Here is a 14655-nt window from a genome sequence, read left to right as displayed (position 1 = left end):
ATCTGCTATAACTCAGTTACTCTATGGAAGTGTTGCTAGGCAGATTACGAAAGATGGATGTGACAAATGACTGAAGGTAAAGGTGCCCCAAATAAATTACTCTATTTTTGCTCTTTGATATCTTTGAACAACTGTGCCAACTGGGAGAGCAACTGTGGACACTAGAGACAGTGTGGGAGGAGGGTGGGAAATGGAGAGAGGTGGGAGGGAGGGAATCAAAGGGGAAAAAGAAGCAACATATACAATGGACACAAAAGTGGAAAATTATCATTGATGATAATGTGTGTGGTAATATCTTTGACTGGTATAATATACAATATATTCATGCTGGGAAAATTCATTTTATATTATATGCTGTAACAGTGTGTGTGTGTGTGTGTGTGTGTGTGTGTGTGTGTGTGTATAGATATATATGTATATATAAACTTTGAGCACTGCCCCATGGTCTGCCAATGAAGGGTATCAGATCTCATCTGGCTAACCTTGTAGTTTGAGTCACGGCCCCTGCAGCTTGAAAAACATGGGCACAGGTGTGCGCACCCTACCCCCAAACTGTGACAGGATAGAGAAGTGGAGGAGAGATTGCGGCATGACCATGCCCATCGGCTCTCCTCCTCTCCGCCCCTCTCTGGCAAGTACATGTGCCCTCTGGCAGAAGAGGGAATAAAGAGCAACGTTGAGCCACTGATATAAAAAGGATCTTAAAATATAGCATTAGATAATTGGCAAAATGACACACACATGCACACACACACACACACACACACACACACACGTAAATATATAACTGTTACAAGGGAATGGCTTTGATTTGTCTTACAATTTTTTTTGCTGCTCACAAGATTCTTGATCTGTTTTTCTCATCTATAAAACAACTCATGCTATTGACATTATTTTAATCTAAAACATTGTGGTTGATAATTAAATCAATAGCCCAAATCCAAGTGAAGTGTTTTATTTTTGTATAAAAACATTAATACAAGTGTTTTCCTTTTACTTATGAATCTGAGTTTTATGACTTATCAAGGTGAAATATCTATTTCATCCGTTTTACTCCAAAATGTGGACTCTACTATTTATTTGATTCTATGCAATTAAATATCTATTTTTCATTCTGACAATAAAAAGAATAAAATCCAGTAATAAAACTGATTATGCCTCATCTTCCAGAACTATGCTAAGTGCATGATATATATTTGTTCAACTTACTCTGTGAAGTACCCCCGTTACCTCTGCTTTACAGATAAGGAAACTGAGGCCCAAAAGGAAACTGAGACCCAAAGAGATTAAGAACACACTCGTAAGGTCACATGGCCAGCAATGACAGAATGGATATTTGAGACCTGTTATTCTGGTTCTAGAACTTACATCTTTCTTAACCACTGTATTCTATTCCCTAATAAAACCACTGAGGGCAGGAGCATATTTAGATACAAAATGGAAATGTGCACATTTTATATTTGACTCTAATATAACTGCCATAACCATGTATGATCTTATTAGCTTTGGTCAGGTAATGAAGCAATGAATAAACTTGTGTATTCCTAAGGAACCCTAGGGCAAAATTTGTAAACAGCCAGCAAGCTATGAGGAGGCAGCTGAGGATGGGCCAACACTACAGAAGATAACTACACTGAAGTTAAAGTCAGGAATCTAGATTTGAATTTCAACTCTCCTCAATATTATTTCTGTGAAACAATTTTCTAGGTGTTGGGGATGCAGCAGAGAGGACGACCATGGTCCATGGCCCAAAGTAGTTTACATCCTCATTAGAAGAGAGTCAAAATGACCAAGCAAACAAATAAACAAGGTAATGGCAGAGGTAAGTTTATAAAGAAAATAAAAAAAGGGAAAATAATAATCTGAATTTTAACTTTATTTTAGTGTTAGGGTTGTAAATCTTACCTATCATTATAGATCATAGAAATGTTTCCAATTTTTTTCTTGATCTAAAAAAGAATTGAACATGCGAACATTGTCTATTTTAAGGAGATCAAAAATAAAATGTCATTACAGGGACCAGAGAGCTCTAAAATATTTAACCTGTTCATCTATATTCTGTGTTATTCATCAGAAAAGTAATGTTGCACCTACAACCTGAGAGGGAATAAAATGAGCAGTTGAATTTGGGGTCTGCTTACTAACGATAGCTAACCATCAGAGTGATGCCGTTAAACTCATTTTTCTATAATGTAACAAATAGTACCTGTGATTCATTGACAGATGCAAACCATGGTTCGTTAGGAATGGCGTAAAGAATTATGTATAATTAAGAGAATTTATCACTGTAATTCTTTTGATTTCATTATCAACTAAGAAAACAAAATAGTGCAGCTCAAAAATGTGTAAGAAGGAGCCAGCAGGTGTCGTGGTGGTTAAGGCACTGGATTCCCTCATGGCAGTCTGTGGTCCAAGTCTTGGTAGACCTGCCAGCTTGAAAGTCACACCAGGCACGTGTGTGTACCTGCCAAAAATCCTGAAAGGAGAATGGAAAGAGGGGATTTCAGCAGGGTCATCCCCCAGGGGTTGTTTTCTCACTTCTTCTCTACATTTCTTGGGTGAGCATGGATGTCCTATGGCAAAAATATAAAAAACCAACCAAACAAACAAAAACCAAATCAAATGGCCCAACCCTGTGGTATGGTTAAGGGAGCGGAATCCCACATGGCTGACTATGCGATTTGAATCCCAACTCTGGAGGCTTGAGAAATATGCCAGGTATCTGTGTGTCTGTCGTCCCCAAATCACAACAGGATGGACAAATGGAGAGGAAGAGATTGTGGCCTTGGTATGTCCCACTGGGGGGCTTTCTCCTCCCCCTCTCTCCCTGTTTCTCAGTCTCTCTCTACTGAGGGAACACTTCCTTTGGCAAATTAAAAACAAACAAAAAGTTAAAGACACAAAAAGTACATCGAATGTTGTGATGGCTCTTACATTTGAAAGGCTGTACTTCACTTCTGCTTCTGCGTTCAACTTTAAATTATCTTGCTTGCTGAATATCTTCATTTTGTAGGGTTTTTTTTTTTTTTTTTTAAGAGTCTCTTGGATTAACATGGTGCCTTTCATCTCAGGAAAAAAATGCATATGTGCTTTCTGATGGACCTATTATTCAAATTACAATGATGCTATTTGGTTAGCTTCATTATGTATAATTTATATTCCAAAATATTACAGAAGTAGTTTTACTAAAATGTAACAGAAAATTAAAAGTGTGCAGTATGTACTCTGTTCCCACAGTGAAGTGAAATCAGCATTTGCTACAATACAGAAAAAAATGATTTTTATTCATTAAGCCTGGTAGTATTCTTGAAGACCAAATGCACTAATGGGTGGAATTAAAATACCTAAATAGGATTACTAGTCCTTTCAAAATGAGAATTATTCCCCTATTTTCATTTTCAAAATAATAGTATTGTGAAAATAGTGCACAAATGTGGTGAGGGGGACGCAGGGTACAAATAGTTCCCGTGTCTCCGGTGACCATTAGAACCCAGGTCTGTCTCTCGTGCCCTCTCCCCGAGTTTCAGGACGACAGAAAGCATTAGATACTCGTTTCTTGACAAACACACTCATGGCTTCTCCATCTGATCCCTGCAGTCCCCTGTGTCCTTGTCTCCTCTATAAGTGAGCCCACATGAAATGACAAACTTTTATTTGACTTTTTCTTTTTACTCTTCTATTGGGTGTGTGTCCTTGCCAGAGAGACAGAGACAGAGAGAGGGAAAGTGAAGAACTACCCTGCAGGGGGAATGGCTATGCTGCAATCTCTTCTTTTCTCTTCCATTCTCTCCTTGGCATTTTTGGCATGCATACACATGTGTGTTTTTTTTTTAAGCCACAGGGTCCAGGACTTGAACCGTGTGGTCGGCCATGTGGGATCCAGTCAGCTTAACCTCCATACCACTGCTGGTCCACATTTGACTTTTTAAGAAGAGAGAAATTTGTGAAGTATAGGTTTCTAACCTTGCTTGTCAGTTCACACATACTTAATGTTATGTTTATTATCAACCTATAATAATATAGCTAAAATACATATGAATATTAAAATGCATAAAATAATGATTATCATTATGGGAGCCATTTTTGTTACATGTGCACAATAAATAACCAAATAACTGTTGTTATTATTATAATTAAGACACCTTGTTGAAAGTATCATATTGAAGGACATTTACCTTATTAAGAGTTTACATTCTAATTGGGGAGAAAGATAGAAATCATTTTAAAATTGGATTTCGGACTCAGAGCTGAACTGAAATCTTGATTTTTATCATTTGATATCAGTGAGACACTAGCTTTGTATTTTTAGAAGAAATCCAAATTACATTAGCTCAATCACAAAGGGAATTACTTCCATATACCTGTCAGGAATAAGATTAATTTCGGTAAGTACTCAATCCATGAGCTCACACAAGTTAAGTTAGAAAAGTTAAGTTAGAAAAGTTGCATTCATGATCTGTGTTTTGGCTCTGATTTCTTCAATGGATTGACTACATTCTTCATGTAGCTTCCTCATTAACATGCAGAAAAATAGTCTCTAGTAGCTCCAACATACACTACATGTGTACAACATACACATGTATGTATGCAAGATAAGAAAAGTGTAGCCTCCTAAAACCCTCATTTCACACCTGAGAGATGAGACTGATTGGCCTAGTTTGAATCATATACACATACACATATATATTCTTTGCTCCCTCGCCCCCCAGGGAGGATAGCCATGCTGCAGTCTCTTCTCTTTCATTCTCTTCTCAGGATTTTGGCATGAATGCACGTGCACCCGGCATGATTTTCAAGCCGCCAGGTCTGGGACCCAAAGTGCCGTCAGCCATGTGGGAGTCCAGTGCCTTAACTACCATGCCACCTGCTGGCCCCCACCTGATGTGTTTTTCAAGCCACTGCTGGGGATGGCATTCCCACTGTGTTTGGCCATGTAGGATCTGGCCCCCTATGCAGCACCTAACCACTGCACTGTGGGGCCACTCCTAGGACAGTCACATTGAGGACTGCAATGATGTGGAATAGAGGGAGGAGGTCGCCAAGGAAACGTGCTTGGTGTTAGTGGGCAAGAGAGCAGGGTACGAGAGAAAGGACAGGAATTTCAGCAGTGTAAGTCCAGCCACTTGTTCCAAACTTCAGCTTTAAAATGTGAGTAAAACACCTATCTCATGAGAATTAATGCAAATGTATGTGACGTGTTTATCACAGTTGGACATAGTGTTCATGTAGTACACGTGATAACATTTTCTTAATAAAGACAAGAGCTTCAAATCACGTGACTATTTTAGCCATGCCTTGTCCCTGACATCAGCCCTACGTCTTTTAACCCATTTGTATTTTCTGCTTTTAGACTTGGGAAATTCCTGGGAATTGTTATAAAGTTATTTTGCAACTGAAGATACTTTGCCCTTGAAACTTGGGGTTAAAGATTGTATGTGCATGGGCACAGGGCCCCTTTAATTTAGGTGACATTTCATTTTCCCTTCAGAGGCTAATGTTCCTTGGTTTTGCATATGCTCTGGGGTCTAATGCTAATAGCAAAGCTGAATACTGAAACCATCTGTCAGGACCCAAGGGGTTTTGCTATTATTCACCACTTCCTCATGGTGTAAGGTCAATACTGCAACAAGGTATATTTCAATACAGAGCAGGGAGAGGATAAATTGTCTCAAAGTGGAAACTGCCGGCTGTCAATATAATTAGTGACAAAGGAGCAGGGAAGTAGCCTTAAGGAATACAGACCCCTCTGGGAATTGATTTCTCTGAGTTCCCGGCTTTGTTCTGCAGCAGGTCTTTTAACAGAAAAGAAGTATGTGTTAAAAGTGGCATCCTTTACCATCTTGTCATTCTACACAAAGTCTCTCAAAAACTTTGGTCACAACAAGGAAGTGTGTTTTGTGTTTGTTTACTGCTACAATGAGAGATTTTTTTTTTCCTACAAAGAGAAAGGACTCATTATGCTTAAAAAGGAAGAAAGAAAAGATTTGTTTTCGGCCATCTGTGGTCTTGTTGTAAATTCAGTGTCTTCACTGGTGCATTTACTGCTGTGGTAATTAATTCTGAACGTACTAAGTATTAATGACTTTCAAGAGGAGGGAAGCAGAGTGAGACATATGTCCCAACCCACACTAAATATACTGTTTTTTACACAGAAATTCAATAATCTAAAAAAAAAACCTCAATAATCTATTGTAATTTTTGAGGTAGATTTATATTTCTAAGAAGAAATAATGAAAAACACCTGAGACTGAGCAATTATACATTGTGCCAGTCTTAAATATGAAAAGAAGGCATCTAAAGTTGTCTGTTTTTTCTTTACCTTTTCCCTAAGTAGAGTTAGTGTTTTTGATGTAAGCCTATCTAGTTTCCACTTTTCAGGAAAAACTATGAACAAATATGTTACCTTTTTCTACACTTTTTGACAAATAATACAGGCTGTTTTGGTTTCAGGGACAAGTACTTTAAAAAAAATGAACATGTTCGGGTAGTGTATTTAGAAACTGCAAGGTATGTTAGTGCCAGCATAATTTGTTTTTTTGTTTACTAATAGAGGATCAAAAGTGGATAGGATTGTTTGATGGGAGAATTTCTTTCTTTCTTCTTTTTCTTTCTTGTTGTTTTTCTCTTTCTTTTTACTTGAGTTTTTTTATTTCCCCCCTCCCCTTCGGGCAGTTGCACAGCCCAGAGAGAGAAAACCAGAGACAGTGAGAGGGAAAGTGAGAAATCACTCCCCAGGGGGATGGCCACTCTGCAGTCCCTTCTCCATTCTCTTCCTGGGATCTCCACTGCACATGTATCGAGTTTCCAGCCACCAGGCCCAGGGCTCCTGTGGAAGTCCAGCGACCTGCTACATCATCTGCCGGCCCATGATCGGGGAATTCTTGAAATAAAAAAACCCCGGGCAAACTTGAAGAATTGCTATTGCATGTGCATAACATGATGTTAATAGTCAATGTGGAAGATGGATCTGTCTGCAGCTGTGACTGGATAGTTACACCCTGTGTGTATGCTCTGACCCCCCCCCGTAAATATAAATACAAATATAAATTTAAAAATAAGAAGAGGCTCACTTTTACCTGTTGAACATATTAGAAGAAACCTCCTTTCCTTGTTTCTTGAAGCATTCACTTTAGACCACTTCTAATTGCAAATACTTTCTCTTTAACTTTTCTTTTTTCTTTTGAAAACCAGATAGGCCTTGCTATGAACCAAGAATGCCTTTCTCTGAGACCTCAGGGCCATCTCTTTGAAATGTAAAACCGAGAAAGAAAATATCCCTCTCTTCCAGTTTCTCTGAAAGGGTAAGAACCTAACCTCAAGGCACTTTGCTCTAAGATGCAAAACAACCTGTTTTCCTAAAAAATGAAATTTGTTTTCCTTTGAGCTAAAACCAATAAGCTAACACAAATGGTCACTCCAATTATAGACAGTTATCATGCACTCCATGAGACAAAAGATGTTGTCAAATCTTACTAGTTATTGTTGATATTGAAAATAGGTAGAGTGGGTTGCATCCACTTGTGATGTTAAAGGGTGAGATTTTTGTCTTTCCAATCTCAGCAGATTGTTTATTTCCTGGTTTAATGTTTATTAAATAATACAACCTTTTAGAGAGGTTTTGGTGATCAAAACCTTTTTTTTCCCTTCACTTGTTTGCCATAGGGCATATGTACTCCTCAAAGAGAAGCATAGAGAGGGAAAGTGAGAAATCCTCCACCCGCCCGAGGGGGAATGGCCACACCCCAACAATCCTTCTCTTCCATTTTCTTCTCAGGATTTTGGGCACTCATACACGTACCTGTCATGATTTTCAAACTGTGGTCTGAGACGCGAACTATGGGTGGCCATGTGGGAGTCCATCATGCCACCTGCTGGCCCCGTGGGGAAAATAAAACATTAAATTATATTTATCCAACAGTTTTTCTTTCTTTTATCGGTAGAAGGCGTTATGGACAAGAACCTTTTATAAGTGGACCCTTGTTTTTCTGCAGCTCTCTAAATGTGAGCTGAAAATCTGCACAGTTTTTGTGTACAGATTGGCCCATTCCTACTATCTGTTTTGAATATTCAAGTCAGAAAAGTAATTCTATTTGCTTAAAAAGAGAAACATGGCTGACTGTAAAAAAACATACTGTCACGCTATCCCTAACCAATGTTAGTACACATCGTGGATTCTGTCAAAAAGTCTCTCTTACATTTACCAGGAGTATCCTAGATATATTACGATTTTTTTTTTGAATTTTAACTGATGAATTTTTTAATTTTTTTTATTATCATCATAATCTTGTTTATCTTACATTGGATTGCATATAACTTTACAGTGTATTACATTGCTTTCTTGAAAGGGAATGCCATGCATGTCAGTCAATACAGAGACATTAATCTCCCCACTTCATCATATATTAAGATTTTCACACAATTTGTTAGCGTCTCCTCATGCCACGGCATTCAGACATAAACTTTAGAGACACGTCATGGCCATGTTCTGAGGACAGAGGGTGAATGTAGGTATTGTTCCTGCGGCCAGTCTCCATTCTCACATTCCTATCGATGTCCTTACAGTGCAGCTTTTCCCTTCGTCAGTGTGAGCGTGATGCTATGGCTGAGTAGCCTTGGGGGACGTTGGTGTGCTGCAGTGCTGTCTCCGGAGTACGTACAATGACAAAGTGGCCAGAGGCAGGAGCTCTGAAGTCAGACGTTAAATTAGGTCTAAATTAACATCCTAGACTTACTCCTCGTGATCGGTGTGAATATTGAGGAATTCCTTTGCCTGTAGGCTTGAGTTTCTTCATAGATGAAATAGAAACATGTCTTAAGTCAGGCTCCTATAGAGGGTCTCTTGGAGATATACCTGTAGGAAATATATACCTGGATACTAGAAGAATAGCACCTCGTAGGATGTGATGGAAACACAGGTGGAAAGAAGCTTACGTGGAAGTCTTGCCAATAGGATCCATCATTGATTCAGAGGAAGTTCTGAAGCTAGGGTGGCCCTGCAGGAAGTTCTCAAATTGATACAGAAACAAAACAAAACAATTAAACAACTAGGGCTGGGGTCAGCAGGTGTTTAGGGTGTTGGAATTGCGATGTGATCATCCACCTTGAGGGGTGATTTCTCACTTTCTCTCTCTCTGTCTTTCTCTGGCAACTGCAAGGGCTCCTAAAAAAGAAAAAAAAAAAAAACAGGAAACAAGCAAAACAAAAACTAGGGCTATTGTAGTAGGGCATTGACCAGTCAACAAAGATGGCTCTTTTAGTTTTTACTATTTTATTTTTTCTTAGTTTATATACTCAGTCACTGTATTTCCTTACAACATTGAAAAGGAATTTTCTCAGCATGAATACCCTGTATGTTAGTCCAGTCAAAGGAATTACCATACACATTGTCATCCACAGGTAATTTTCCATTTTTCCGTCCACTGAATGAATATATGAAAAAAAAATATATATATAGGCTTGGCTCTTAAATAAGAGGGATATTAACTTGAATGAGGCAATTACTTTGGCTCTAAATCAAGGAACAGACTCCCATGTAAATTAGCAAGCAAGTCTTCCAGAAGTTGGGGGAATAAATGTTCCGGTTCTGAAAGGGGGTTGAGTGGGGATGCCCCTAGGCAGTTGAATACAGCAACCAGGACCGGATGTGTGTGTGTGTATATATATATTATATATTAGTACCTATTACATTTGCTGTTTCAGATTTAGAGGAAATCATCAAAATGAGCCTTCAATGCAGCTGTTCCTAAGTACTAAGTGCACTAACATGGTTGCATGTATTAAAAATAAATTAAATAATTTTCTAAGTCTAGGTAGCTTATTTATTTAGATTAAAATGAAGGCTATATTTGTATATTATATTGGCTTACAAGAGCTTTTAATACATAGTCATCATTCTAGAAAATTTTCTCTGAGAATCATTTCTTGACTTTTATGGTGGATTTGAAAATTTCATCTAAACTATCATTGACATCATTAAGATGAACTATTTTTATCTTCTGTGGGAGTTTCATATCTTTTGGCTCAAATTATTGCAGATAATCCAAAATATAATTCTTTAAATCAGGAGAGTTTAGAACTAAATATGTTTGTCTTTTTTTTTTTTTAAAGAAAGGTTTTTGCTATAGGGTGTATGCATTTGCTGGAGAGACAAAGCGAGATAGAGACAGAAAGTAAGAAATCACCCCTTGGGGGGATGACCATACCACAATCCCTTCTCCTTCATTCTCCTCTTGGGAATTTGGGCATTCACATACATGTGCCAAGAGTAAATTTTAAGCTGCCAGGACTGGGACTCAAACTGTAGTCAACTGCATGGGAGTCCAGCAACATAACCATTATGCCATCTTCTAGTCCCAACTAAATATTTTTTTAAGACGTTTTTGCCTTATAGTATGTGCACTTGAGAGAGAGAGAGAGAGAGGTATACAGAGACAGAAAAAGAGAAATCACCTCCCAAAAAGGATGGTCATGCTTCAATCCCTTCTCTTCCATGATCCTCTCAGGATGTGGGGCATGCACATACACGTACCCAGCATGATTTCCAAGCCACTGGGTTCAGGTTGAAATGTGGTCAGTCATGTGGGAGTCCAATGACGCTGGTCCCTAGAACGAAATAGTAATGACGGTGCTTCTGTATTGATAGCCATGTACATAGTAATTTACTACTTTGACACTTTGTCCTTCCATGAAGGTGTGTCTGTATGTCAGCAACGCAGTTTGTATTATTTAAATAAATGCCAATTATTTAATGGTGTGTTCTCCATCAATGGAGTCAGCTTGAAAGGCAATGCAATTATTTTAATTTCTATTTGGATTGGTCCATATGATGTGTTTCCTAGCTATAAACATACCACATTTAAGGTTAGTATTTAACGAGGTTTTATTTTTGGAAATGATGTAAAATTTCCTGTGTTAACATGAATTATTTGCTTAGTTGAAACACGTTTATTGTTTTGGTTGTTAAAATCAAGTAGATTCCCTAGAATAAAGATTTGATACAATGTGAACATAAATAATATCCAACTTAAATGGCTAAATGGAGAGTTGCACAGTGTAGTGATTTAAGTCTGATGAATTTGGTTTAAAATTGTTACTTTGAGGGTCAACAGGGAGCATGGAGGTTAAGGCAACTGGGTAGCCTTAAGCTGACTTCATGGTTCTAGTCCTGAACCCGAAGGTTTGAGGGTCACACCAGGAGCGTGTGCATGTGTACCCAGGGTCCCAAGAGGAGAATGGAAGAGGAAACTGGAATGTGGCCATCCCCCTTTGGGGTGTGATTTCTCACTTTCTCTCTTTGTGTTTCTATCAGGTGAGTGGATGTGACCTATAGCAAACAAACAAACAAATTCATACTTTGCTGCTTATACAGTGTATATGATCTTGAACAAAGAATGAAATATATGTCCAGGTTTCTCATCTATGAAAAAGGTATTAATCAGAAGTGGGGTGGAGGTGAGGGTAGATGAACAGACAGAGCACAAAGGTTTTTTTTTTTTTTGAGAGGTTTTTGCTATAGAGCACGTGCGCTCACCAGACAGACAGTAACAGAGAGACAGAAAGCGAGAAACCACCCCCCAGAGGGGGTGGCCACGCTGCAATCCCTTCTCCTCTTGGAATTTTGGGCATGCATGCACATGCGCCCGGTGCGAGTTTAAGCCACTGGGTCCGGGACTCGAACCGCGGTCGACTACATGGGAGTCCAGCGACATAATCATTATGCTAACTGCTGGTCCCTTGAGCACAAAGGATTTTTAAGGCAGTGAAACTGTTATGTTTAATACTATCAGTAAAGTGGTGAAGACATGTCATTACACATTTGCCCAAAACAACAGAACTTAGAAAACCAAGATTTAATCCTAATGTAAACTCAGCATCTCATCATTTGTTTCATTGTGAAGATACTATGACATGGTGAAGTTAAAATAAAAAAAAAAAACAACCTATATTTAATATAGACTTTTGTAAATGGTAACTTTTAAAGAAATAGTTACTACGACATCTGAATCCTGAATGCTACTCCTAAGAGAAATTCTGGAAAGTGAGTTAATCATGGGAAGATGATTGGGATATATGTTTTGAAGAGAAGGCTACTCATCCAAAGATATAAATATTAGAATTTTTTAAATATGAAAATACTTAGTTCAAAGTCATCATTATTATAAAGTAACTTTGCCCTCTGAGGTTGGATTCCCCCCCCCACCCGAGGAGATCAATGTAATTTGAGATTTTTGTCACTAGATGGCAAACTTTAATACAATTGCATCAGTTCCTTGCTTTTGAAAAATTTACCCAATTCTGTTTTTCTGAGATGGTATAAGTTATCCCTGGAGTGATTAGTCTTACACAGTCTCCCCAAACCTAACACTTCTAAAAATAACAATGAATAGTAAGAGATTATCCCTATAAACATATAAAAAATACCTTATCGATTTTAAAACTACAATATAAGGTAAGCATGTTTGAGAAAAATATAATGAGTGCTTCTTCTCTTTGAACTGATTTTTCTTTGCTATTGTTAAACTCACCCTGGTCTGTTTACCCACTCAATACTTTCTTGGTTTATGGAGTCTTCTGTAACAGCTCTTTAGGAAACAAAAACAAAAACAAAAACAAAACAAAACAAAACAAAACAAAACAAAACAAAAAAAACCCTCTTCAACATTGGAGGGTCTATTGAACGGCAGACACCTAACTGCTCCTGTGAGATCGTTATTATTGTATCCTTTAAATTATGAAACCTTGAGGCTCAACTTTGTATGAAATGCAGAGTTAAGATCATTGTCTTTGCTATACTTAGGCGAAATGCACAGGAATAGACTTTTTTTTTTTTCATCCTGCCATTTTTCTCCTGAAAAAGATAGTTAGCTTCCCTTAAGCATTCTTTGGAGTCTTTAATCACATGCCTGTGTCTTATTTTACAGAAAAGTGTTATCCACGCAGCGATGGCTATGGACATTTTACTGTGGATATGCAATGCTTAACTTGGTGTGTACATAGAAGCGTGGTCATGTCATGGTATGGAATTTTCTGCTTTGCTTTTTGTTACTGCCCTGAGAAGGATCTGCTCATTAATACAGAAAAACAGAAAGGTATTTTGGTTCTTATTGAAAATAGGGGACTGCCCCTATAGCCGAGAGGTTAATGCGATAGTCTGCCTCTACCTCTCTTAGCTGACTGCAGCCTACTTTATTTTAAATAAATATCAAGAATAAAAAGCAAAACAAATCAGATCGTGCCATTCCTCTGTTTACAATCCCTCCACTGCCCTTATCTATCATCTATCTACCTACCTATCTATCTCTACATCTATGTCTATTATCTATCTATATCTATCATCTATCTATCTATGTATCTATATCTACATCTATATCTATCATCTATCTATATCTATCTCTACATCTATATCTATCATCTGTCTATCTACATCTATATCTATCTATCATCTATCTTTCATCAATCTATCATCTATCTATATGTATCTATCATCACTCTATCATCTGTCATCTATCTATATCTATTTATCTATATCAACCTATATCTATCATCTATCATCTATATCTATGTATCTATCTAACTATATCTCTCTTTCTATCTATCTATCTATCTATCTATCTATCTATCTATCTATCTATCTATCTATCTATCTATCTATCTATCTATCTATCTATCTATCTATCTATCTATCTATCTATCTATCTATCTATCTATCTATCTATCTATCTATCTATCTATCTATCTATCTATCTATCTATCTATCTATCTATCTATCTATCTATCTATCTATCTATCTATCTATCTATCTATCTATCTATCTATCTATCTATCTATCTATCTATCTATCTATCTATCTATCTATCTATCTATCTATCTATCTATCTATCTATCTATCTATCTATCTATCTATCTATCTATCTATCTATCTATCTATCATCTATCTATCTGTATGCTTTTTTAAGTTTTTGTTGCCTTAGGGTACATGAGCTCACTAGAGAGACAGAGACAGTGATAGGGAAGTGAGAGATCACCTCTCCCCCACTCCCAGGGAGTGGATGACCACACCACAATCCCTTCTCCTCCATTTTCCTTCTGTGATCTCTGACATGCACACATATGCACCAGCCTAATTTTCAAGCCACTGGGTCCAGGACTCAAACCAGTTGGTCATGTGGGAGACCGACAACTCTATCACCTGCTAGCCAAAGCTATCTATCATCTATCTATCTATATCTATATCTATATCTATATCTATATCTATCTATATATCTATATATCTATATATCTATATCTCTCTATATATTATCTATCTATCTATACCATCTATATCTATATCTAATCTATATATTATCTATCTAATTTTTTTTTTTTTTTTAGGTAAAACCAAAGTCCAAATATAACCCACAAAATCCTGGGCAATCTGAACTCGATACTGCTCAGAACTTTTCTCTACTGCTTCCCTTGCCTCATTCTAGCCTCACAGGCCTTGTTCTCTTGTTCTCTCAGGCTCCCTCCCCCTCCAGGGGTCTGAATGTCTGCCTTGCCTGACAGGCTCTTCCTTGCATGGGCTTTCCTGTGCCTCCTTGCACCTTTTTGCTCAAGTAGCATATCACCTTCTCTGGCAATTCTGTTTGTGATTCTACCCTCCAACCTTTCTCTTTC

This window comes from Tupaia chinensis, unplaced genomic scaffold (assembly GCF_000334495.1).
Source record: "Tupaia chinensis unplaced genomic scaffold, TupChi_1.0 Scaffold000362_1, whole genome shotgun sequence".
Classification (NCBI taxonomy): Eukaryota; Metazoa; Chordata; class Mammalia; order Scandentia; family Tupaiidae; genus Tupaia; species Tupaia belangeri.
The sequence above is the reverse complement of the archived record's forward strand: the minus strand, read 5'-3'. Positions refer to the sequence as shown.